The 22741-nt window shown below is 45.2% G+C and overlaps 1 protein-coding gene across 1 annotated transcript in view; it reads right to left on the reverse strand.

Annotated features, from left to right (window-relative positions):
• Positions 1 to 22741, reverse strand: part of LOC126543242 (synaptogenesis protein syg-2-like) — a 523643-nt gene that overhangs the window by 470006 nt on the left and 30896 nt on the right. The gene's annotated exons all lie outside the window — the stretch shown is intronic.

Genomic DNA, 22741 nt, shown 5'->3' on the forward strand with positions numbered 1-22741 from the left:
GAGCCTTCATTAGCCCCCCCCCCCCCCCACACACACACGCACGCACGCACACGCACACACGCACACACACACACACACACACACACGCGCGCACACACACACACACACACACACACACACACACACACACACACACACACACACACACACACACACACACACACACACACACACACACACACACACACACACACACACACACACACACACACACACACACACACACACACACACACACACACACACACACACACACACACACACACACACACACACACACACACACACACACACCTTTCATATGAACTCCCAGACGATCGTGAGACTCCCGAGCTCTCTACCTTGGCGATGCGCTTACTTTCTTTTTCGGTTTACTGCGTTCCCAGATGTGGCTAATGTTACTGCGATTGCTCATCCTCCATGGAAGCGCGTTACTTCTGCGATGAAGAAAGAAGAAAAGAAAGAGATTCTGGGGTAGAAGTGCGACGAAATACATGAAAGGCCAGAAGTAATCTGCAGACTGACATTAGGTGGCCCTTCGCGGCTTCCTCGTGTGAGTATTCGGGTGGCATGCGAAATGTAAGCGACTGGGAAGTTTGCGTATCGAAGATCACATGTGTCAGTGGTCTGTAAGATTATGAACCACTGTGTGCGTTCCGACCCCGCCCCTAATTTAAGTTACACATTCTCCAGTCATGTACAACTAGGACATATCGAAAGTAAATATGCAGATGATATGAAGATTGCAGTGAATAGAAAGCCAGTTTTGTTGACGGAACGGGGTGGGGGGGCGTGACTTTTGTTGTAGTATAAAGAACATAAACTTGGTAAGTTCGACGTTCTTCATTTCTGCAGAGAAAGTAATGCGCCTCAAAGGATGATATTGCGCTATACCTGAAAACAAGTTTCGACACCGAACGGAAATTTCATTTTTCCCAAGTACGCTCTTTCTTTCTATTTTTCGTTCTCAGCACTTTCTCACCTACTCTAAGCAGAACTTGCCTATGTTTCTCTTTTTATCCTTCTACTCCTTCCCCCCGTGCAGGGTAGCAAATCAGAACAACATCCATATATATATATATATATATATATATATATATATATATATATATATATATATATATATATATATATATAAATATATATATATATATATATATATATATATATATATATATATATGTATATATATATATATCCTTGTTCGCCCCGTTATCGATCATACCGCCGCAGTCTGGTCACCCCATAACCAAAATTACATAATCAAACTAGAATCAGTTCCGGCAAAAGCCGTGCGTTTAATTTTTCACCGGTATGACCGCTATTTTTCAACCCTCATCTGTACTCCCTACGCTGAAACTAACATTAATTTCAGTACGTCTTGATGTGGAATCATTAAATTATTGTGCAACGTAATTAACAAGTCCTATCATACTTCAAACACAGCTTCATATCTTTCACCAAACCTTCTTGCACGCGTAAGTTGCACGAGCTTAATCTTAACCCTTTCTATGACCGCACAACTACTTTCAAGTACAGCTTCTTTCCCCGCACTATAGAAGTATGGAATTCCTCACCTGGCTGCCTTAGTTCACTCCCGATAAGAGAATTCGAAAGAGCTCTCTATGAAAACCCGTATGTGTAACTACTTAAATTAGGTTTACTTTATTGGGGGCGAGCTCCACCACTGGAAAAGCTGGCGCCACCGTCGGCGTGACGTGGCATGAGGGATCACATGGACACAGCGGCTGCGTCGGCTGCTTCGGAAGCGCCGAAGCGAGCTGAAAACGCAAGTTTAAAGTACCACCTGCGCCGCGGTTCTGATTAAGTAATGAGGCTGAGCATACGCTTGACAACATCTAAAAGTGCTATAATAGGTAGGGGCTGCCTTTGGAGGCGTGCAGCATGGTAGGCTGCTGCTCGGTGCCGCAGTGCCGGACGTTCGCAACAGCCATCGGCTACAACTCGGGTATGCAGCAAGCACAGACGCGAGGAAGATATCTGCCACGGCGCCGGGACTGCGCGATGTTCGGTGAGCAGCAGAAAACGCGCACTGAGACGCTCGCCCGCGCCCGCTGCCCGGCTAATGTCATGACGGTTTTGTCTATGAACTTGTTGGTGCTAGTTACTGGCAAGTTCACTGGAACTGAAAGAGAGCGGTAAGAAGCACATTAAAGAAATGGCATGGCATATATGGTCATGTTTGTGCTATGAATTAACGCACTCGATTACGAAAAAGAAGCAGCCGGAAATCGCACGCTGAGAATGCCGATAAACATACAGTGCGACGCAACTTGAGAAATAATGTTGAAATGTCCAAGCATTTAGAAGACAAAAAAAGATTAATCGTCGCGACGGCAAATCACAGTCGCCGTAGGCGTCGAAGTCTATAACGAAACTATTTTTGAACAGTTCTGATAGCGTCCACGCAACAATGGTTACTAGTGTGCTGTCAAATGCTCATGAGCTGTGGCCTAAAACTCACGGCATGGTGCGAAAACGCGGTCACAGCGAAAGCAAAACATTGTGCGCGGGCATGCATGCAGACGAACAGTCAGTCGCTGCGAACCCGTGCGATCGCAGCATTGAGGCTTCATTCGGTTTGGTTATAAAGACAGCCCACTATAAGAACATATTTCACATAGTTTACTCTCAGCGTTTGCCTACCTTTCACGAAAGAAGCCGGTTCGGAATACTCCATTGCGGCTCGGAAGCCGGTTCGGAAGACTCCACTGTACGTATTCGGTAAAGAGATAGCGCCTGTAAACGATTCTGTGCTTTCAGTTTGCCCAAGGTTATTATTTCGACAGTAAAAAACTTCCCTCGTTTTGAGAGTACATACATAAATATCCAGGAGGGCGGCCGCGTGGTGTTTTTATTAAGCGCCGTAAGCGAAACCTATGAGGAGCGCGCCGCGTGATCCCTCATACTACGCAAGGGAGGCGCTTCCGACAGATGGCGACTCCGTAACTCCTCGCCCCCAATACTTTATGCGTATGCATTTCGCTGTTTAGCTGCCTTTAAGAATCGATGAAAACGATTTTCCAGTTCTTTGACTGTCGTATAAATGTTGTAAGAGTCATTGTCGATTTAACTTTTTTTTTGTTCACCACTGGTTTTACCCACACCTGCAATAGCCCTCCTATGGGGCTGCAGTATGTACAAATAAATAAATAAATAAATAAATAAATAAATAAATAAATAAATAAATAAATAAATAAATACAGCACTCCCATCACTAAACGGAACGAGAAACCCTTATTGTCCGACGCACACCAATCACTATCGCGATTGGTGGCCGTCGGAAATCCGGCCAATGAGGGAACGCTCTTACGTAAGTGTAGTTTTGCTAATGCGGGCACAGTGTAACGAATCTATTCTAGTACGTCATCGGAGAAGTGGGTGAGGGGGTGGGGGAGGGAGCAATGCGTCGTCCGACTATACACATTGATACAGCTGCGCAGCTAGAATTGATTCTTAACCACGACGTTTCACCGCTTTCCATTGAACGAATATCCTTATTTAGTATATTTCTCGTCTATGCGATGCCACGAACACCAGTTGACGAACACACACAACACTGCCGCTACATAAGAAGAGCGCCAGACTCAATGACGAAATGAGAAACCAGAGTTCAATATACGCCAACCTTTTATGCATGCATCCTGAAATAGACACTTCGAAGCTGCAGGTACAACCAACACGAAGTTGCTTTGTCTGCAGATACCTTACCTTGTGTACTGCTGGGGCAATTAAGCACTACGCGTTCTGTCGACTCAGTCAAAAAAAGAAAAGAAAGGAAAACAGAGGATACAAGAAAAAAAACCTATCCTCATTAGGGCTGGTACTCGGTCAAAGCACAACTAAAGCTAAACGGCCAAGGTTTGTTAAATCTGAATGAACAAAGGACGCCAAGTATTTTTCAGCCTCGTTCTATTTTGTACTAGGTCGAGTTCTAATGTCGCCATTATAGTGCCGTAGTCAGTTTAAGAAGCATGTGTAAGGCATGTGCATTAGTATTTTAATTCTGAACGCCTAGTTACTTTCGCCTTCCTTGCCTATTCCACTTGTGCGCCGGAGTGACGCAACGCCAAAGCCGCGCTATTTCTTTGTGCTCTCTCGACCCTGTAGCTACAGCCACATTATAATTGGAACGGCGCAGACTTCGTCATTAGTATGAGTGGAATGGCGTCCGCCTTGCTGGTCTTGCTTCGCTGCTACTGTTGTTTCTTTCTCTCTGTTCCTTCGCACTGGACAACCGACCCTCTCGACGCACAAATGGCTTTTGACCCGATGTATACTTGAGCGCGACGCCGGAGACGACAAGCGCTGGCAGCGGACTTTGCGAAGGCCTGTCCTGTTTTTCGTGCTTGCTTCGCGTCGTTCTTGCCTGTATGCTCTCGTGTTGGGGTAAGCGACCTCGAGACAGACGGCATATAAGCGTCGCGACGTACCGAACGCGCGACTAGTTCATTGTTATCCCCGAGCCGCCTGTGAATAGGCCCCAATGCGTTTTCTTTCAATACGTTTTTCTGTCCCCTTTTTTCCACCAACTCACTGGTCGCAGACGGCTCGCTACACGCATAAAAAAGCTGCGCGAACTCTGCATCGGTATTTGTCGATGTTTGTAACATTTCTTTTACGTAAAAAAATAAAGCGGGAGCGTGCAATGTCAATCACAGTTCGTGCTGAACACCAGCGTGTGGTATATGAAACAAAAAATGTCGACGAAATAGGGCGCGATTCCGAAAATTGTGGTAGTAGGTATTAAACATCTTGCTCAAACTATATATACTTAAACAAGGAAGCAACACGTAGATACTTGTCACAGCCGTGTAATATGCATCTACCGGCTGGTAAAGAATTTGTAATTTTCGTGCCGTTGTTCGTCGGCTTTTAGGTGCCGAGCCGATGTTTATCTCCGCCACGATGGCCCACAAAATGTAGCTACATCAAGTTAATGACGTTCAATTAAAAAGAAAATGTTGTTCCTTTATTCAAAGCCACTCTTCCATTAAAAGTTAGCTGATCCGTGACCATGTGCCTTGTTTTATTGCCTCGCTTCGGCATTTTGTCACTGGGCCGTGAATCCAAGGCCAATAATGCGAAAGAAAAACTTGCACTTACGTCGCCGGAATTTCAGGCATACCGTGCTCCGGCGTGCCAGCCAAGCAGCGGGACGTTAACGCCAGCGCATCGCAACCAGCGCATCGGCGAAAAGTCGGCCGCGCGGTGCGGCACGCCAACAGGAGGGCGCCCGGCAACCGTCAAAGTCGCGAGCCGAAGACAGAGGGCGTGTCCGCACGCGAACCCGAGCTCGTTTTCGTGCTCTCGAGCGGTCACTCCTCTCCGCTGACACGAGCAGCGCGCGCCACGCGCAGCGGGCCAAGTTGAACACTCGTCCTAACTGCGCGTTCCCGCAACGGCGCAATAAGCGCGAAGCCGTGGGCGTCGGGCAACAATTGGGCGGCCTCTTAAATCACTTGTCGCCATCGCAGTGTTGGGCTCAATGAACGGAGCGTTGTAAACAAATCGTCTTCCAGTGCGGAGAATCGCAGCCCATGAATTCCTATCGTTCGTAACGCATGTACACTAAACTTGCGTGTCTTTTCAGCTGAAAAAGAAACTAGCTTGGAAGGAGTTGCTGCCGCCTTAAAAAGGTGCGACTACCGACTTTCTTGAACAAAATGTCTAAGATGTTTATTACCATTAACAAATACGGTAGCGTCCGAGTTATACGATGTGCGTGACTGTGAAGTTATACTAAACGGTATAGTTAATTACATGTAACCGCGACCAATTTGTCCCGCCACATGGCTTTCTTACTTTGGATTCCGTTTTTAAACCCTTCCCTTCTTCAATGTCCTTACTTACGCAATATAGCGCTCTTCAGCTGTTAAAGCTCGTCCTGCTGTCTGTATCGTAATTACGGCTTCCGGATGGCGCGATGCAGTGACTTGCCCTGTGAAACGGAAGTCGCTGTTCCTTTTATGTATGAAACCTGAACGATCTATTTAAACACCGGCGAGCCAGAGCAGTGGCTATACCTAAATTCGATTACTCCACAGGGATCGCACAACTGTCGTCACGCGTACGCTTTCAAGTCACTCAGTGGAAAGGTATTAGTCGTAATAATGATACGTTTCTTTTTTCCCTTTGTGTCAGTCTTAGCACAGGCTTAATTTGAGAAGCTGATGGAGCATAGGGTCAAATTCACGAAGCTCTTCGTTCGTAGCTCTTTGTTATTGGCCGGCCGGCTTCACCAATGATATGTTCGCTGTCTCTTTTGGCCTGCCTGTGTGTATAGGGCCTACGTTTCCGTAAGAACTGCTTCGTGAATGCGGGCCCTGGGGTGCTATGCGGGAAGCTCCGAGTTTCTCGCTCGCCTGAGTTTGCTCGACGGCAGTCAGTGAACAAAGACAGTGCGGAACGCGCGAGAGCAGCAGACGAGAAAATGCCGAGATAAAGCCACGTATGTCAACACGAGCGCACTCTGAGCTCGTGTTGCAACCTACATATTGAGCAAAATGTAATAGGTTGCAATTTATTTTAAATCACATTTATTGCACATCTTGCACATTTTGAAATGCGTATAAACTACGATAAAGGGCGTAATAAAAATACACCAGAAATATTTTTCTTTTGTTCTATAACTTACTTGCACACGTAATGCACTAGGTGGGACGGTAAAATGAAAGAAGGGACCAACGGTTTGACCACGTGACTTGTATTTCGACCCATGAAGCGACACCGAAGTGATGATAACCCAAGAGTTGGATCTGTAGATTCCTTCTTGGGTAAGTCAGCCTATAGATAAGCCCGTGAAACTGGAGACATGCCGAGGGTTGAATTTTATGCTTAGATACCGTCAGCTCATTCATCTGAGAGATGCCTAACATTGCCAGACTCGGGCCTTCCTGCATAGCACCCCAAGCCACTCTAACTTATCTCACCAACGAGGTTCCTTAGCCATTTTTAGAGTGTGTCACCATGCGTTGCCGCAGACGTCTTTAAGTTATTAACACCCTGCGTTATACCTTAAGGCGAGTCTTGGTGGCAATAAGAAATAAATGAATAAAAAGAAAAGTAGTTTCTAATTCTAATTGGAAACGACTGTTATTTTTATTAATTTATTTCTTCTTGCCGCCAAGAAAACTTGCCTTAAGGTATAGCATAGGGTGTTGATGACTTAAAGACATGTGCGGCAACACATGGTGACACACACATTAGAAACAAATTCGAAATAATTAGAAACAGTAATGAACAGGATACAGAAACTCCTCCTATAACTAGCGATGAGGTCAAAAGGACCTTGCAAGACGTGAAACCAGGAAGAGCGGCAGGGGAAGATGGAATAACAGTCCATTTAATCAAAGGTGTAGGAGACATAATGCTTGGAAAACTGGTGGCTCTCTATACGAAGTGTCTATCGACCGCAATGATCCTAGAAAACTGTAAGAATGCAAACATTATACTAATACACAAAAAGGGAGACGTTAAAGAATTGAAAAGTTATAGGCCCATTAGCTTACTCCCACTATTACATAAAATATTCACCAAGATAATTTCCAATAGAATAAAGGCAACACTGGACTTTAGTCAACCAAGGGAACAGGCTGGCTTCAGGAAGGGATACTCTGCAATGAATCACGTCCATGTCATTAATCAGGTTATCGAGAAATCCGCATAGGAGAATAAACCTCTCTATATGACTTTCGTAGATGACGAAAAGGCATTTGATTCAGTAATAGAGGCATTACGTAATCAAGAAGTACAGACCGCCTACGTAAATACCTTGGAAAATATCTAGAGAGGTTTCACGGCTACCTTAATTCTACACAAGCAAAGCAGGAAGATACCTAAAAAGAAAGGGGTCAGACAGGGATACGCAATCTCTCCAATGGTATTCACTGCGTGCTTGGAAGAAGTATTCAAGCTATTAAACTGGTAAGGTTTAGGAGTAAGGATCGACGGCGAATCTCTAAGCACCCTTTAGTTTGCCGATGACATTGTTCTATTCAGCAACAATGCAGACGAATTACAACAATTGATTGAGGACCTTAATAGAGAGAGTGTGAGAGTGGGGTTGAAGATTAATATGCAGAAGACAAAGATAATGATGAATAGCCGGGCAAGGGAACAAAAGTTCAAGATCGCCAGTCAGCCTCTAGAGTCTGTGAAGGAGTACGTTTACCTAGGTCAATTAATCACAGGGAACCCTGATCACGAGAAGGAAATTCATGGAAGAATAAAAATGAGTTGGATCGCATACGGCAGACATTATCAGCTCCTGACTGGAAGCTTACCAGTATCATTGAAAAGGAAGGTGTGCAATCAGTGCATTTTACCAGTGCTGACATATGGGGCAGAGACTTGAAGACTGACAAAGAAACTTGAGAACAAATTAAGGACCGCGCAAAGAGCGATGGAACGAAGATTGCTAGTCATAACGTTAAAAGACAGAAAGAGAGCGGTTTGGATCAGAGAGCAAACTGGTATCGCCGATATTCTAATTGACATTAAGAGAAAAAAATGGAGCATGGCAGGTCATGTAATGCGCCGGTTAGATAACCGTTGGACCATTGGTGTTAGAGAATGTGTATACCAAGAGAAGGGAAACGCAGTCGAGGAGGACAAAAGACTAGGTGGAGCGATGAAATTAGGAAATTCACGGGCGCTAGTTGGAATCGGTTGGCGCAGGACCGGGGTAATTGGAGATCGCAGGGAGAGGCCTTCGTCCTGCAGTGGACATAAAACAGGCTGCTGCTGATGATGAAGAAAAGTCGCGCAGTCGTGAAATTTGCCGCTGTGCTGTGTAAAATTGGTTTTGGCATGCTACAGCAGCCGTGGTCGGTTTCTTTTATCAGTTTGTCTTCAGTTGCCTTCAGGCGCTCATACATAAACACCCGTACAATGGCGTACTAACGCGGCGCCATGACGCCACTGTCTAGAAAAACGTTCCATTCGTCACTCTAAGTCCAGTTTTATTGTTGGAAAAGATGCATAATCTGGAGTCGTAGAAGTTGCCTCTCATTCTCGCACGCCGTTTTACTCATTGTTTCGCGGGGCAGCAATAATACATGCGCTCTACCTGCGGAAGCTTTTGGTTCATGCACGGAGCCCTTGTAGCGCTACGACGCCAGCTTTAGAAGTATCCAAATACGACCGCAGCTGTGAAAAAAAAACGAAGAAAAGAAAAAGAAACCGAAGAGTAACGCATCATTGCATGCCAAGCAAACGTAAACGCACCGCCTTCCTGTCCCCACTGACGCCTTTGGCATTTTGACATGGCAGAGGCGCATAACTCGCTCTGAAAACACGAAATGTCGCTCAGTTCAGTGAGCGCGTGCGCAATACGCCTACGTGGTTTCCAGTTTTTGGAGCTACCACAGGAGCGCCAAAACAAAAAGTGCACGTTGTTCTCTCGAGAACTCTGCTCCTCGCTCGATGCTAAGTCACCCTTCCCGCTTCACTTCCTCGCTAGTGCACGGTTCTCCGTGGGCGTAGACCCAGAGCAGCATACGAAAAAGTGGCGGGACGCCTACGTAAGCAGCCGGAAAGGTATACGTTCGACCGCCACGCAATGTTACTTTTAACTTAGCTAGTTTCCCAATGTTTGTTTTTAGTGTTATTTTCTCAGGATTTCATTATAATAAACCTGGCGTCTTGGGTCGCGATAGAAGACAGCAATTTACTTGGCAAGGATAAGCTCACGCATGCAGTAAGCATGGATGCTGACATGCTTTAATCAAGAAATGATATCCAAGGAAGAATGTTTAGCGCAAATTTGTAACAAGGTTTAGAAGAAAATAACGTTGCAGAATGCATCTCAGAGAGCAAGCAGGAACGGCTGAGTAATGTTTTAGTTAACAAAGCATATTGAGGCACCAAGCTATACGTTTATGAATTGGAGGTGCACGCATAAATACCTGTCTGTACGAGGTTATACGGCGGCCGCGTGTCATATTTAAAAAGCGAGGCAAGATGCTGGGGAACTACTTGTCACCAACCCAAAAATTCACCGACGATTACGATACTTCCTAATGCGAAATTTGACCGCAGCTCTATACGTGTTTTCCTTTCGCGATATATTGGCTGGCGTGGACTATCTCTCTCGCGCGGCACGTTCCAAATGGAGCGAAGTGTGGCGTGACCGCCTCGCTAATCGGGAGATCGCGAGAGGCAGCACGTGGGTAACGCGATAGCGCGATTCACAGCAGTGAGCGCAGACAGGCCTCCACTCATGCAGCGCTTTGATGAACAGACGATGCCGCGCTACTCTGGCGCCATCTCGTATCCATCGTCGCCGCAGAGTTCGTCTTGCGCGGCACTACGCTTTTCTTTTCCCGCTTTCGCCATACCCTTCTCCTCCGCGTACCGCATTATGGTTCCGCTGCACCCTCCCGCTGCGCTCCGCGTTCTCTCTCATCCTGCGCTGCGCTCATTCGCTCGCTTACGAGGTATGACGCCGACGCTGACACTTGCTGTAGGAACGGGCGCCTTTGAGCTGCGCTCTAAAAGGTTGCGAATCCGGGTCCAGGAGGGTAACAAAGCGCGCGAAATGCCCAACAGCGGAAGCGCCAATCGATGTATGTATGTATGTATGTATGTATGTATGTATGTATGTATGTATGTATGTATGTATGTATGTATGTATGTATGTATGTATGTATGTATGTATGTATGTTTAAATTACCTTCAAGTTCAAATGAAATTGCAGAGGGGAGTGATTAGAAAAGATTGTTCTTAATAATGTGTTATAAATGGGAAACGAGATGTCGCGGTAAGTTACTCAGAAGTTTAGAAAAGAACACAGGTGTAACGAGAAAAACAGAGGGCAGGCTTAATAATTATACAACATTTAACGATATAAAAACACACATTAGTAGAAGTTACCATAAATAGCTTCTTTGTAATACAATGTGAGCTAATACTTGCACAAATACATCGGAATTTTCAATAGTGGCTAGTGATGCAGGAAGGGAATTCAATCCGCTGTATGTTGTTGTCGTATAAATTGTAGATAAATGGGAAGTTAAGCTACATTAGAGTTGGCTATTTCAAGTTATAGTCAAGACATTCAGATAAGCCCTTTCCCCGTATAACACTTGCATACATACCACAAACATACTAAGACTACAAAATCTTTAATAGAGCTAAACGTATATATGTGGCAGACAATTTAAACATGAAGTCGCGAATAATGTGTAATGCCAACTTTATCAACGTGATTAAGTGTTTCTTATGATGTACTGTGGGAGAATGATTAATTGTCTGTGAAGGTCATGGTGCATATGAAACCTACAAAAAAGAACTACGGCGATTTGCTAGGTTTGTTAGCTTTGTGCAGTACTGAATGTATGATGGTAAGCAGAGAGTATTGATCTAACAGAATTTAGATCAGCGTGAGTGGCTTAAGTTTACTTGCAATTTAAGCACGGGTAAGAGTTTCATACAGAAGTTTAAATGAAATAGATCATTTGTAATAGACTAAGTTTAACGTACCTGGACACGGTTGCTAGCGTAGTTAATGACGTACCGAATGAGAGTATTCCAAGACAGGTTAGATGCAATGAGTACCCCAAAATATTTATATGATGACAGAGTTACTAGTGGGACACTGGTCAGATTACGTGGACAAGTAGGTGGTTTAGTTTCTGTATGGATTCGCATAAATTGATACTTATTCAGATTTCATTCCATTGGCCATGTTTTGCAGTAATAGGAAACAGCGTTAAGAACACATTGAATAATAGTTAACTCATCGTCCGAAGTTATTTCGTGAAATATTACGCAATAACCAGCGAATAAATTGCTTTGAGATAAATAAAAAAAAAGAAGCTCATCAAAGAGAGAACTCTGCAGTACGCCGGAGTGCACCGCGCAGGTCACAGGCTTAATTGATTTAAGTATGCAGTTTTGCGTGCCAAACTCACGGTCTGTATGTATATGAGGTACGCCGTAGTGGGGGACTCCGGATTATGTTCCACCACCTGGTGCTCTTTAACCTGCGCAAAAATGCACAGGCGGTTTTTTCTTTTCAGTTTTTTTTTTCATTTGGCCTTCATAGAAATGCGGCCGCCGTGGCCGGTATTTGAATCCGTGCCTTCACGGGGTTAGCATCACTACGAAGACGCCACTACGCCACCACGGCTGGTGTCACAGGCTTAAAGACCTTAGCCGAGACGAACTAAGAGTGGTCGAAAAGAAACCATTCTATTCATTTTATGTAATTTGCTAAAGAAGATGAAGTCAGCTAGTGATGATTTGTCAAGAATAACATCAAGTTTGTGGGAGAAAGATATTAGCTGTGGCGCACAAGTATGAGTTGCGGAAACTGTGTGGTGGTGCAGCGACGAAGGAGTTAGATACCAAAACTTGGAGAGGTGAGATAACAATGTGTACGAAGATCTTACATGGAATGCTACAGTAAGGGATTTGGGGTGCAATCGAAGATCGCTGTTAAAAACGCACGTTAGGTTAGCATTCAGTTTCGCCTCACGCGATTGGCCTAGGCCGCGCCGAGTCGTCAGCCGCGCGAGAACCACGATCTCCGATCGCGCCTATGGGCTCATAATTAATAGCGCAATGATCATCACCGAACTTTAAAAAATGGAATCATCTTTCTGGTGTTCTAGTCGCATGGTAGCAAACTTCCAATAAGTGATTGCTCGAAAATTATGGTTAGTATTGTCGAAGAATAACATGCCATGCCTTTCAAAAAATTTTTCATTATGTCGGTACCAGATTCGTAGCACGGCTTCAAAGGTTTTAACACATCTTCCACACCATGATCATTATTCGTTAGTGGAAACATTAGACTATATACTTGTAACAGTATATATGAGGGAAGCGGTGATGTGTTTTCAGTAAGACGAAAATTTAAAGATAAGAAAATTAAGAAGAAGAAGGGTTTCATGTGCGTGGATGGCGGGACGCAGCCATGTTTAGGTTATACTGACTGTGTTAGGCTTATAAGTATCAATAACGGATGGTAAAGAAAATCGCGTTTATTTAAAACACTACGAATGTTAGCAAAATGAATTGACAGATCATAAAGCCTACGTCCAGTGCCCCTCCTCCCCCATCTTTCCCCTTGCAGTTTTCTGGGTTCTAATACGCACCGTATCGGAAAACAGGGCATGCCAATGATGGCGGTTTAAGGTTAGTTCCCGTTAGTGTCTTTACTGCACCAGTTACGTCATCATACATGAAGTCTTTTTCTGTAGTAAGTGTTTATAGCTAATGTCTGATACTGTAGCTTGAAAGGGCGTGTTCCTGATTGAGCTTTAGCGACGTAAACTCTTTGCGAATGGCGTGTTTAGATAGCTAGAAGTCTTCACTCCCAGTAATGCACATCTCCTTTAATTTACTTTGCATAACCGGTACAGACTCCGCTGTATTAGAAACTGAGAATTTAAACATTATGGGGTACGACATTTGTTCGACGCACATGATCCCAAGCGATGTGACTGCTCGATTGCTCCGTCAGGCTGTGAGCAAGACAGGTCGCATAAGTGTTGAAGCTGCGTTTTGGCGGAGATTTGCGCAGATTCGCACTAATGGAGTACATAGTACAACAGTACCCTACTGCGACAAGACTAATCCTCAAGATCACTGAGTTCGTGTTGAAAGGTGTCAAGCCGAGAGACCGAGTTAAATCATTAGGATTCTACTGGAATACAAAGATCTTGGGATCCTGGCTTCACAGTTAATTAGCCCAGAGAGCAGTTCGAGCGCTTCTTCACTGCCTGAAGGCAAGATACTTGAGTGCTCGGCTATAGACATCCTGCACTTAACTCAGTGCATGTGAAAGCGAGGCATAGACTCATGTTTTCTCTTTATCTCTTTCACTCCCCATTCCCCTCCCCACGTGTAGGGTACCAAACTGGACTCAGTCTGGTTAACCTCCCTGCCTTTCCTTCTTCCCTTCTCTCTCTCTCTCTCTCTCTCTTTCTCTACTGGAACCATATAACCCGTACCAGATTGTTGATTGAGTTCGTTTCTTTCTTCCAGGTCGTCCAGTCTTTTCTGGATAGTACTCCTCTTATTTTGTGTCCCTTTTTTTATAGGTTTTGATCTTCTCGACATCTGCAGCTAACTCGGCTTGGCTTTCAGCAAGCTTACTTATGGATCTGCGTACTCGCAGATCCATAAGTAAGTGAAACGTAAAACTAATCTGCTAAGATTGATTAACAGGCAAGGTAACTATCTCAACAATCTGTCGGGATTCAGACTTAGACGAATTAAGTATCCTTGGAGGACCGGGATTAAGCTCGACATCCCCGCTCCGCACAGGGGATAGAATGTGTTACGTCGATAGAATTGATGTAGATTGGCCAACACGTGATTGACTTCACGGTTCAGAAAGGGTTTCGAGCAGACAGATCAAAGGCCGCAAGCACCATAAGCGAGAGAAAAAATGACACCGCATCTACTGGATTGGAAAGCTAATTCCATGGGCCAGGAGGGCAGTCTCAATTACTAAACCTTGCCACACAGCTTTCCCGAAGCAACGATACTACAATGCACCTCATCAAATCAAACAATTGTTGCAACCAAGTGTTGGGTTCCGAGATAGCGACCTACTGCATTTTCATCACCCGCCGTGGTTGCTCAGTGGCTATGGTGTTAGGCTGCTGAGCACGAGGTCGCGGGATCGAATCCCGGCCACGGCGGCGAAAACACCCGTGTACTTAGATTTAGGTGCACGTTAAAGAACCCCAGGTGGTCGAAATTTCCGGAGTCCTCCACTACGGCGTGCCTCATAATCAGAAAGTGGTTTTGGCACGTAAAACCCCATAATTTAATTTATATTGCATTTTCATCTTGCCAAGCGCGAAGATTGTGTCTGGACATAAAAAAAATTAGAAGACAGCAGTTGCGGAAAAACGGGTAGTCGACAAGAAGAGCACGAAACATATCGGCTTGCTGTACCGCTTCAAGAGTGCTCGTAGAGACACGCAGTGAAACTAAAGAAAAGAAAGAGGATGACCCACAAGCGACACTTCTTCATCGTTTAACTAGATGTCGCTGTACACCACAAAAATGACAAAAATACGAGGTGTGCCGAAGCGTATAGCTGAAATATTTACGTAGACTGCGCCAAGCTTTCTTCTCTCTCTCTCTTTCTCAGGAATAATCTTAAGTTTCGCGCGGTCGACAAAATGAAAGTAACTGCTTACATTGATGATTTAATAGAACTCCGTGCTATCCGATGGCTAAATTTCTGTGTATGGGATATTTCACGCATGATACTTGAAATCACGATAGCTCAGCAACAAATCAAGCCACTTGGGTTGTCTTATATACGCTAATTCGTTTTCACAGCAACTCGGTTGACAGGAACTGTTTCTATTTAAGGAAAAGATTCAAGATGCAGATTCGCGAAGCACTGCAGTCCGTAAATATTGTCGCAGCACTGCGCGACTGAGGCAGAGAAAGAGGAAGTAGTGTGTGGGCGCGTGATCTCGTGGTACTCTGCGCCGGCTGGGCCTGGCCTGTAGCTTCCATCTCGGACCTCGTTTCACCTTGTAAATAAACATCATTCGTAACATCTTTGGTGGAGGTGCGGGGTAAATCTTGGACGATCCTGGACGACCCAGCTCTACCAACTGTCCGACGGAGTAGGCGCTTGGCCGGTTTACGACCACAAGCAGCGGACATGGCCGATTCCAGAGAAGGCAATGACGACCCCACCTGCGGCGGACCAGACAGCAATCACGGAGGTCAGGCTGGCTACTGGACACCGCTGCGGGAGCCACCCATCTTTTCGGGGAAGGCGAACGAAGACGTCGACGACTGGCTTAAACACTACAACAGAGTGAGTCGCCACAACCACTGGAGCACTACGAAGCAGCTCGATAACGTGGTTTTTTTTCTCGCTGGAACCGCGCTCCTCTGGTTTGAAAACCACGAGAGCGTTCTGACAAGCTGGGATAATTTTGTAGAAGAATTCACCAAATGCTTCGGGGACCCGATCTCTAAGAAAAAGAACGGCGCATATCCAGTAACTTCGTGCTTGGCACTGTTGTACGCGTATGTTACAAAAGGTAAGACGGCGTCCCAAAGATCTGCGAAGCTTTTTGGGCCTTTGCTCATATTTCCGGCGCTTTATCAAGAATTTCGCACAGCTTGCCTCTCCCCTCACTTCTCTCCTTCACAAGGACACCCCATACTTTTGGACTGCTGACTGCGAGTTGGCGTTTCAACAGCTGAATTTTTTGTTGACTTCTGGACCGGTACTGCGGCATTTTGATCCGGAGGCGTCAACTGAGCTGCACACTGACGCCAGCGGTGCGGGTGTTGGCGCTGTGCTTGTTCAGCTCTGCGATGGCCGTGAGCATGTCATTGCCTGCGCTAGTCGGACACTTACAAAAGCGGAGAAAAACTACACCGTTACTGAACTCGAGTGCCTAGCAGTCGTATTCGCCATTCAGAAGTTCCGTCCGTTTCTCTGGTAAATAACAATTCTTAAGAGGTAAGCGATGGGTGACTCGAAAATTAACGACATTGACAGAAAGGCGGCAGCAAATAGCTTTACACCCGAGTACACCCACATTTTTTTGCGTTTTTAATAAATTACCTGATCTCGACAAGAAACGTCATTACTTCCCACGCGAAAGCCTTTTGCTTCAATATTTCCTTTTAAATATTTCACAAGCGCGTAGCGTTGGTTGCTAAAAAAGGGAGGAATCACACTACCAATAGCAACATAACGCCCCGACCAGAGAGATTTCGTAATGAGTCGCTCAGGGAAAGAGTAATAGCCAGAACGAAAGGGTTAATGTTTCCACCTTGCGCAAAGTAGGGACGATAAAAAAAAATAAGGAACCCAATACATGCATTCTAATCGGCGCGCTAACGTTTGGCGGCGAGGGCCGGTTTGTCAGGAAAGTTGCGAAACTCTGAACAGAAGTCCGGCGCATCGGCGCTGAAAACAGAGCGCGTAAATCTTGCGCCAGAGGTCCATCCATTGATTAAAACATAAAAAAAAATGTTGCGACGCTACGACGGCCGACGTGTCCAGGCGGCAAAAGTCGGCTTCGCCTGCTTGCTCGCGAGGGGAGCCGTCGCTGGACAAAGCAGGCAGAAGATGGGAAGTGGGTGTACTGAGGGCGTCTTCGAGTTCACATTCATTACGCAGCTAATTGCCCTGTTAATACAGTCACCAGGCCGTGGCGAATTCACGGGACGCAGACGCAGCGCAGTGTTCTAATTACGGTGTTGGTGGTGCGTGCGTGTGAGCTTGCACGCGCCCGCGTGCACTCGGGAGGGAGATTACGTGCACTTGGTTAGTTTGGCTGGTCCGAGGCTCACGGGCGGAAAGCAACGAGTGCGGCCTGCCAGAGATGCGAGCACCACGGACGTGGGAAGCCTTCGCATCTCCGTTAGAGCAGGAGAAGTGCTAGCTACATTTTTTGTCCTATTTCCTTGACACGGCCGTGCGCATGGTGCTCTTGTGAAAGAAGAGCGGCTGCAGGTAGAGGGAGCGGTTCTTGGACGCAGCATCCGCTTCGTAGGTTGAGCCTTTGGCCCTCAAACAAAGCCCGGGGACTAAGAGATTCGAATTTATTTTTATTCGATGAATAAAGTGTTTTCGCTTCTCTCCATGCCGTCTACAATCACGCTGGCAGATAGTTTAAGCAGGCTGCTTCGTTCGTAAACCTTTGAAGGCGAATTCGAAACGGCGAACAACACATTTGTAAAGCTCGAACGCCGATATTTTGAAAGATTGGTGGTTGGTTGTTTTTCCGACAAAAAACAGGGAAGAGAGCTCTAATAAGCACGCTCCTCTGCTCTGCACCTTAAAAACGAAGCCAAGCAGCGTAGCGACTTGGACATTGTTGAGATGCGTTATTTTGACACTGACCCTTTGGAAGATTACGGCAGATGAATTCCTTAGAAAGTACAGACGCTTGCTGCACTTTTAAAGCTCGAAATCATCCCGCAGATGAGTACCCCTTCAGTGCATGCTGTCCCTCCTTGAAAGTTCCAGGCTATATAGTGACCGTTTCGCGCGTAAGGTTTCGCGCGTTTCACGCAAGCACGCACTGAGGAAAAGCTGCAAGGCCTGGAATAATTTGCGTTAAAAGCGGCAAAGCATGGCAACTTGCTATTGAACGTTGTGTTCAATAGGGGTTCTATTAATACTCTCTTAACTATCCCGGGGCAGAATAAGATGGTAGATACCTTTAAATGGTATATGATGAACGCTCAAAAAATGTAAAATAAGATGACATGCTTGGGATTTACTTGCCAAAATCACAATGTGTATATAGATAGATAGATAGATAGATAGATAGATAGATAGATAGATAGATAGATAGATAGATAGATAGATAGATAGATAGATAGATAGATAGATAGATAGATAGATAGATAGATAGATAGATAGATAGATAGATAGATAGATAGATAGATAGATAGATAGATAGATAGATAGATAGATAGATAGATAGATAGATAGATAGATAGATAGATAGATAGATAGATAGATAGATAGATAGATAGATAGATAGATAGATAGATAGATAGATAGATAGTGCAACTGATGGTGATCTGTTCCGAACCACCGCTGCACTTCGCTCCTCTAATAGGCAGGACGTGCATCGAGTGAGCTCCTGAGCCACACTTTACAATGTGCTGAACATGGTTTAAATGATGGGTCCGGGACTTCAAATAGGTGCGACGTAATGCTAACGCACTTGTCTCGCATTTACCTCTAAATCACCAGTTATTTATTGTTTTTTGTTTTGCAACGGGATCCCACATGATAACGTGATATTTTATGTATGGGGCAAATGGATGTTTTCTGTGACAGCGATAGAGTAAAAGAAGCATCACTTACCACAAAGTGTGAATCTGTCTACAGTGCAAAAGCACGGCACGGCGCTTATGGAGTGGCTGGCATACGGCGGCATGCTAGTGTGCTTGTTGAGGGCTCTTTCAGTGTCTTAGAGATGGTTGAGGAAAATACGGACTGTTGGTTGTGAGATATCGCTGTGTCCTCATTAAACATTGTTAGATTTCTCCTTATAGTAAAGATCTTTCACTATGCGTGTCTGCCAAACCACTGCCAACGCTTCTTCAACTGTCACACCAAGCGGTTCCCATATGCTGATAGTTACGCAAATGCAAAAAAATAACTATAATATTAATTGATACGTTTTCAATGCATCCTAGGAGAAATACACTTAGCGAGGATTACGTTACGCGTAAAGGTAAAGGTAAGACATGACAGCATTCGGCATGCAATGCCCAGGCTTCCGTTCAATGTTTTTTTTCTTGTTGTTGTTGTTTTGCCAACAGTTAAGAATGCACCATGAGAAACTATGCAGAACGTCGAGCATGTTTTGCGAAACTTCTCGCCACGTCCATGGTGCATTTGGCAGTAGAAATCGAGAGCGCAGCGCGACACTGCCTTACCGTGCGCAAGTGATCGATTGGAGCTAAATTGGAACTCATTTCGCAATAGGCGATTTCGCAATAAACTTCTGGTAAATGTTGGATCGTGGAGCTGCGATGTTGTCGTGGAGCCTGCGATGTTCATCTGCAATATCTACTTGCGATATCTGCATTCCATGTGTAACCACAGGCGGCACATGGCGGCGTGTATACGTGCTATGAAGGCGCATTCAATCTTCATGCGATACACAGGTGTGAACGAAATACTACGATGAGCTTCAGATCAGATGACTCTATGTATGTAGAGGAAATGTACACGTGGGTATGTTTCGGCCCTGTTATTTCATGCTTCATTTTTTTCTTTCATCTTCCCTCCCTTTCTTCGTATCTTCCGTTACTATGTTTCTGTCTCCTAATTTCTGAAGAGTAGGCAGGCGTTGTACCCCTTCGGGTGACAGTTGCCAGCCTGCTCCTCGCTTTCCATTTCTTTTCAAGTGTATATATGTTTGCAAAACAAATAATAATAATAATAATAATAATAATAATAATAATAATAATAATAATAATAATAATAATAATAATAATAACATTCATCTCGAGTAGCGCGTGCTTCATCAGGGTGCTTGCTACTTGTATACGTCTGCTCTTCCTGTAAGCAACCGGTAATAAAAGCCTGCAAGGGTGTCGTGTTCAACGAACTGAGTACTGCCTTTGCAAAGAAGTAAGGTTTTGTGTTGGGTCCTTCATTTAGTTCCTTCCTACAAACCGCAAACTCTCATCATTCCTAGTTACGGACAGACTTTCGGTGCTGAATTTTCGGCAAAGATTAGCATTGTCACACCACGTTGCACGATAGCTATCATATGCAATGCTGAAGGTTCTTGAGAAATCATGACTCACAAGCCCACAGCACCAGTTGTGTAATATATCAAAAGCCAAGACAATGATTGGCAATCCAGTTACCTGGATTACGGTACCTCGACAATAAATGAGGAAAGAGATGCACTATGAGAACGAAAAAAAAAGTCGCTGAGCGAATATTGTACCTACATGACGTAAAAAATTAATCGCTTACAAGAGAAGCTGACAAGATTACAGAGTATCCTGTTCAAACAACTTGTTATAGAAAGGACGCAGCGCGGGCCAAGCACATCCCGGTGAGGTGGACCCTCGACATTGCTATATTTTCCACCGCTGTCTGTTGCGTGGCTCTTAGGCACGCTCGAACGGTGCAGTCAACTAATGCGAGCAATGGAATCTCACCGACGCTTTTCAGCGACTTTGTTTTATTCTCGCCCACATCTTACCATCTTACTGCCCACGATTTCCCTGTTCAGCCAAACTTAAGTCATTCGTAAGCAAAGTCCTCGTTCCGGCACACGACAATATCGGTCGGCCAGTGTTCACGAAATAACGAGGAACGAAATAATAATGAAAAAAAAAAGAACTAACAAAAGAAGACATCGGCTCCCTCCCATGTTTCGTTTCGCCAAAACATCAAGGCCTGCGGTGGAGGCAGAACTGAACCAATTATATAAAGGGGACGACAGAGCTCGGACAGAAACGTATGGATTACGCGAGCCCAAGCGGATCAGAGTACTGTTGAAGGGGATCCAGCCGAGCGCGCGCGATTACAGCGAGCGTCTGTCAGTCGACACTCGTAGGACTTGGTCTCGGCTCAGCGGCTGCCGGTAACGAGAAGCAAGGCGGCCGCTCCGCTCGGCCGTATGACGGTCTCGCCGCTTAAAATGGCAGCGGTCTGGACCTGCGCGTGTTACTTCATCTGAGCTTCGAGAAACGCTAGCACCACATGGCCGAGTGATTCTCATTTGTTTTATTTTATCTGATTCGATTTTTATATGATTTCTGGCTACCGTTTCCTTAAATGTATGCTCTGCTGTCTGGATTAGTGGTCCATTCCTTTTTTTTTCTTTTGTATTACTTTTTAACTCTTCCCAGTCTCGCTGCGTAGCTCTCTGTAGCTATTCGTTCGTCTGTTCTTTTTCGCGAAGTTCAGAAATCAGCATTGCGGGATGCGGTTGGTATCCGAACGATGTTCTCAGTATTCGCTTCTTTTCAGTCGCTGATGTTATATACTTGAAATATTTCTTGTTTTCTCGCGGTGCTTTCTTAAATAAAGGTGATTTTTTGTCGGAGTGGTTTTTCGCTTATACCTCGAGCAAATGCGTATTTAAGCAGGGTAGGGCTCTTCGTAAGTTTATTGTTAGATAAGCTCCTGAAGCTTCTTTCCAGAGAACCTATGTAGTCAAGCATTAGTATCGTGCATACGTAAAATGAGGGATTTTCGTTGATAAAATTTGTCACTCGTAGTAGTGCCTACAAAATCCTTCGTCTTTGGCAACTAATATGTGGGCCGGAATAATTTAACAATTTCGTTCAATCCTATTCTTTTTCGACAAATAGTTCTGCGGAAACCCGCAAGGTGGAGAGAAGTAATTGATGAAGGGAAAATCAGACATCCACGCTTTCGTAGCAATTGCTACAAAGGAAACCCAACGGGTTCGTCGAAAGAAAAGCCTCAGAGTTGAAGAAGAATTCGTTCTGGTCCGGGACTCGAACCCGGGACCACCGCCATTCCGGGGCAGCCGCTCTACCATCTGAGCTAACCAGGCGGCTAGCAGATGGCAGGGCGAAGTCGAATTTGTCAACAACACGAAGCAAAGGCAAGTGTTTGACGTAGTAGTTCTGCGGGAACCCGCAAGGTGGAGAGAAGTAATTGATGAAGGGAAAATCAGACATCCACCCTTTCGTAGCAATTGAAATGCGGTGGTCCCGGGTTCGAATCCCGGACCAGGACGAATTTTTCTTCAACTCTGAGGCTTTTCTTTCGAGAAACCCGTTGGGTTTCCTTTGTAGCAATTGCTACGAAAGGGTGGATGTCTGATTTTCTCTTCATCAATTACTTCTCTCCACCTTGCGGGTTTCCGCAAAACTACTACGTCAAACACTTGCCTTTGCTTCGTGTTGTCGGCAAATTCGACTTCGCCCTGCCATCTGCTAGCCGCCTGGGTAGCTCAGATTGGAGAGCGGCTGCCCCGGAAAGGCGGTGGTGGTCCCGGGTTCGAGTCCCGGACCTGGACGAATTTTTCTTCAACGCTGAGGCTTTCCTTTCGACGAACCCGTATGGCTTTCCTTTGTAGCAATTGCTACGAAAGGGTGGATGTCTGATTTTCCCTTCATCAACCTATTCTTTTTCGTGCCTCATATTTGGATAGATCGGAGCAACGCCTGCATTATGGCGAGATTCGACTAGTCCTGAACGGTGAAACATAAATATTACGAAATAACGTGAGTAGAACATTATAAGAATATG

Source organism: Dermacentor andersoni, chromosome 1 (genome assembly GCF_023375885.2).
Source record: "Dermacentor andersoni chromosome 1, qqDerAnde1_hic_scaffold, whole genome shotgun sequence".
NCBI classification, from domain to species: Eukaryota; Metazoa; Arthropoda; class Arachnida; order Ixodida; family Ixodidae; genus Dermacentor; species Dermacentor andersoni.